Below are 5,432 nucleotides of genomic sequence, written 5' to 3'. Positions count from 1 at the left end.
GGTTAGAGACTTACTGTCAGAGGATGGAAGGTGCATAAACACCAAGGAGCACCTAAAAACTGAATTAATGAAAGGACTGATTCTCACCAGTGTTGCTGATTATGACAAAAACAATGACAACAATTTTAGAAAATAGCCTAAATGTCAAACAATTGGGAATTTTTCTAGAGTTGGTTGTGGCATACCCAGGCCAACAGAGTAGGCCGCCATTCAAAGTATTTTTGCATAAGTTTTTTGGGGGGACATGCATCAGTTAGAATACTTTTGGCTCTAAGTCACAGAAAGACACAATTCGACTCATTTCAATTAAACAGTAATTTGTTTTCTAATGAAAAAAACACACACACCAAAAACTATGTGAAGCTGCAGTAGTTTAGACATCGTGTGTAGAAATGACAACATATGTTAGAAGTAGAGAGGGTGCAGAGTTATCTCTTTGTATCATCACGGAAATCTATGCCCCAAAACCTGCCCTCAGCCTTGCCTTCACTTTAACCAGAATTATGTCACATTCCATCACTATTCCAGTCACTGGCCAGGGGAATGGACTGCTATTTTAACTAAGCCAAATCATCTTTTACCCTGGGGACTAGAGATGGAGTCTGCCTTCCCAAAAATGAATTGCCATTCACAGAGGGTTGGATTCCTGAATTAAAATGGGAATCCTGCTAAGAAATGAAGGGACAATAGATACTGAGTAAGAAACCAACAGTTTCTATTGCAACATAGAAAAATTAACATGTTATTGAGTGGAAAAAAGAGAATACATTGCAGAAGAGCTCAATAGCATGATCCTATTTACATAAAATCATTCACATATTTATCTGTGTAAACACGTAGAGAAATATCCAAAAGGATATTCTTCAACAGTTAGTGGTTATCTCTAGGTAGTAAGTTTTCAAGGATATTTTACATTATTTGTACTATTCTGAATTCTTTGTGTTTAGCTGTCTTGAATTATATGCTGAGAGTGTGTGCTATTCCTTGAAAGACAATAAGTATTTTCTCAGGGGGATTTCTACTTTGTTTTAAGTAAGCAAGTTCTTTGTGTGGAAAAGGTTAGAAACTGATGTCCCAGGCTTTGGAGACTTTTGTGAGGGGTTAAAAAATTTAAATTTTTTTATTTCCATGTCAGATTGAAAATATGTCCATAAATTTTTTTACACTCCTTCTACTGAAATGGGTAGCCTATGTCACTTCTACTTAAACCTGGGCAGACTTGAGACTGTTTCAAATAATAGAGTGTGTCAGAAGTGACAGTGTCTGAGTGTAGGTCATCAGATTCCATGCAGCTAATATTTCCTTGATTAATAAATCCGATATTTCTATCTAATAATAGTATTCTAAGATTGTGTATGATCTACCTTCTTCCCCAGAATGGGAACCCTTTGAGGAAAGGGACTCTTTCTTGATCAACCCTGTATCTCAACACCAAGAACCCTTGGTGTTTGTTGACTGACACCTGCCTACTTGAAGAAGCTTCTCCCATCTGTCCTCACCCTCTCCAACCTCTCCATCCATGGCACTCCTGAATTACGGATTTGGCACAAACCCCACACTTCTAGAATGGCATGTTCTTTTCATGTCATGCCTCCCAGGAACATTGTAGATGTCTTAGATGTCTCTTTGACTCCTTCTCCCACCCCCATTCCCTTCCCACACAGTACCTAACACAAGGGCCTTGCACAAACACAGATGCTCAAAAAACATCTTCCATTTAACTGGCTGGTGGCACTTTTTTCCTCTCTCCACCCCCATCTCACTCCCTTGGTCTGAACGTTTACCTCCAGTTGCTCTCCTGTGCTTCATGTCACGATTAACTCCAGCTTGTTGCTTGGATGTGATAGAAACTTTGTTCTCCAAGGCCTTTCTAGAAAGGACATCAGTGAGGGCTCACTTAGGAGGTAAGTTCCCTGGTTTTGCGTCCAATGTAAACACAGGCAACTATAGAATTATCAAGCATTATTACCATTAGTAATTACCCGGACTCCTCAGTCAACACTGTGAACTAAAGAAATGTGCGTTTAAATTTTGCTCTCTTGCCCCTTAAAATATTTATTTTTCAATCATCACTCCAAATAGTTTAATTAGGTCTTGGTACCTAATGAGTGCATGTATGTGTAATTTACAGGCCGTCCAGAGTAAAGCTTCGTAACTTTCTAAATGTCTGCTTCTCACTGAGTGTCCCATCAAATATTTCCAACTATTCATTCTCAATATGCGGTTTCTAGATTGCTAAACACCACCAGCAGCAACAGATGCTGTTTCAGTCAATGAGAAAGAAAGCTGGCTATCAACCTACTACTGGCCACAAAAAAAAAAATGAAAAGGAAAATAATCACAACAAAATATGAAAGCCACATTTCCTTTTATTTCCTTCCATCACCCCAAGACTTGAACAGCACCCCTAGCCCTGAAGTGCTCCTCTCAGACCCAATCCCATCTCCAATTTACACCCTTCTACTTGGCTGGGTCTCTGAGACTGTCTATTGATGTGCTACCAACCCAGCCACTCAATATGATTCTGTCAGCCGACTGAGTGCTTAGTCAGCACAGCGAACAAAGGTTCAGCTATGCTCTTTGAAATTAACCAGATTTTTTTTTTTTTTGCTGGAGATATTGAATCAATAGGGTATATGTAGGCATAGCATGACCTGACTGAAAGTTGCCCTTGAGTTCTGTCTGACAGGATTGAAGGCTACTTTTTCTCAGCTTCCTTCTGGTTCCTTTGTGCACTTACCACTCAGCCTATCTCTTCAAATTCAATGTTACTATCCCCAACACCTTTCCCCTTCCTACCTTGGGACCTACAGAACCAGAGACTTCCCATTGAGACATACCCATTCATCCATTTCCTGAGTATTCACCACATCCAAGGCATTGGCAACCCAAAGCTCATTAAGATCTAGATTCTAGAACTTGTGCTGGGGTGCAGTATTAGCAAAGATTTTTAGTTGCAGTCAAAGCACAAGGGGATTTACTAGAGAGTATTCGGCAGATCAGACCATCAGAGAATTTCCAGGAGGATCAGGCCTGGATGCTATACATCCAGAAAACAATACCTTATCACCCATACCACAGGACTATTCTAGATATCTTCACTTCTGCACCTTCCATCACTGGCACCTATGATGCCAGAGACTACACATTAGCCATGCTGCAATCCCAGAAGAACCAAATGCATCTACCACACACTTGCCAGGGTGATCTTCCCATCTGGGGCCTCTGTCTTTGTTGCTCACTTCTATCTTCATCTGTCAGGTGGGTAAAGCCAGTTGATGGACCTCAGTCACAAGCTTAAGCTTACCACAAGAGTTCTGGGCATGTAGCTTTCTCTCTATATTCTCTAGAGTAAGAAAAGAATAAAGGGGGTAGGGGAATTGAGGATATAGAGGGAAGCTCAGAGGAGACTTTATGGCTAACTAAATGTGGAATCTTGAAGGTAAGTAGGGATTTACCCAAAAGGTAAGAAAAAAACATCTAGGCAGAGGGGAAAGCTTGAGCTAAGGGACTGGGGCATGAAAGGGAAGGCATTTTTGGAAAAAGATGAGAATTTGTGTGGCTACAGCAATAGTGAATATGTTGAGAACTGGGAGAATGGGAGGTGGACAAAGACAGGTGAGCAAAGGCAGTAGGTAGTGGCTAAACAGGGAAGGGTCTCTTATGCTCTTAGAAACTTGACCTTTCCCTGACCAAGTCCAGATTCAGGTGATTTCTACAGATTTACCAAAATCTTCAAATTGTCAATCAGGTGTTTCTGCACCAAACATTGACCCTTACTTCAATCTTTGCCTTGTGAAGTAGCACTCTAATAGCATTGCCCCTAATGAATTGGAAACAAACTACTTTCAAATGTTCTCAGTAAGTGGTGGTCACTAACAGGGTTTATTAGTTCATAAACAAGGTGTTTGCTTCATATTTTTAAAATATTTCCATTGTCCCAATATTCTAAAGTGAGATAAAGTATGAATAAGATGATTTTTCTGTTCAACCACTTCTACCTTGTGCCAGTGTCATAGTGCTTCCCTAACAGGGTCATGTTGTTTCACTGGAAAGGGGGGCTCAGCAGTTCCATCAAGGCAAGGTACTCATTACTACCTTTAAAAATTTTTTTAATTGATTTCTGAGAGGGAGAGAGATATAGAAATATCAATGATGAGAGAGAATCATTGATCAGCTGCCTTCTGCACTCCCCCTACCCAGGATTGGGCCCACAATGAGGGAATGTGCCCTGACCAGGAATCAACAGTGACCTTCTGGTTTATAGGTAGAGGCTCAACCACTGAGACACACCAGCTGGGCTCATTACTTCTTTAAAAGACACTTGTTGGGGTGTCTTCTCCGTCCATAGTCCTTCTCTGGGAATCATATGACCTCTTCTACATAATCTGCCCTCTGGCCAAAACTGATTGGACCAGCTTATGGGCACCTGAACAAATTGGATTCTGTCCCTTAGAAATTTAGAAATTCATTCATTCTTCCATTCGACAAATATTTATTGAACCTTAACTTTGAACTAGGCATTATTCTAGGAGCTGGATGTACAGTGGATACATTTTCACCATGATAGCCCACTGCAACATTCTAGGTTCAGATAGACACTCTGCTTCCTCATGCATCCTCTCCTGGTTTCAGCCTGCTTAGTGGGTGTATATTCCTTGTAACAAGAAAATCCTTTCTAAGACAATGTCACATTGTTATTCCTGATGAGGAAATGCCTTATTTTCTTTCTTGAGACTTTCAAAGCCATTTCTGCATGCTAAAGAGCCTGAGAAATCTCTCCAAAGTTTTCAGTAGGTAAATTTTCATTGATTGGAAGTGTATTTGATCTCCAGAAAATCTTTATTTTTGAAATTGAAACTGAATTAGCCACTATTTGAAATTACAGAATACATCAAGTAACATATAAAAGCTTTCCACTGAATCATAACAATAAATAAAAATTTCTGCCTTTCATTTATTTATTTATTGTTTAAGCCTACAGCACCCAGTTTTCCCAGGCGGTCTCCCATCCAAATACTAATCAGGCCTGACCCTGCTTAGCTTCCTAGATCAGACAAGATTGGTCATATACAGGGTGGTATGGCCGTAGACTCATTTCTTTATAGTAATCACATGACAGCCTCTCCCCATCCCTTACACACACACAGCCTCCAATAAACATCTTGTGTGAGGAAGCAAAATAGAAAAGTTGAGTGGTTGGAAGTATAAGGTTTGCAAGTTTTGCAAGACAAATCTGAGTTTAAATACCCCCTCCTCTGGTGATCTTGAAAAATTCCAAATTCATAAAAAGAGACAATAACTGTGTGGCAGGATTATTGTAAGAATTAATTGTGTATAAAAACCCTAGCACATAAAATGTGCAAGGTAAGTGGTTGCCACTAAACAGGTAGTCACTGTTTATGATTGGGCTCTTATTTCATGAGCCACAA

General features: G+C 40.0%; 1 pseudogene; it reads right to left on the bottom strand.

Annotated features, from left to right (window-relative positions):
- Positions 1–4,975: 4,975 nt before the first annotated feature.
- LOC132242354 (5S ribosomal RNA) lies at positions 4,976–5,094 on the bottom strand (annotated as a pseudogene).
- Positions 5,095–5,432: the final 338 nt, after the last annotated feature.

The sequence above is a fragment of the Myotis daubentonii genome, chromosome 9 (assembly GCF_963259705.1).
Source record: "Myotis daubentonii chromosome 9, mMyoDau2.1, whole genome shotgun sequence".
Classification (NCBI taxonomy): domain Eukaryota; kingdom Metazoa; phylum Chordata; class Mammalia; order Chiroptera; family Vespertilionidae; genus Myotis; species Myotis daubentonii.
Note: the sequence above shows the minus strand (reverse complement) of the source record. Positions and strands in the feature narration are given on the sequence as shown.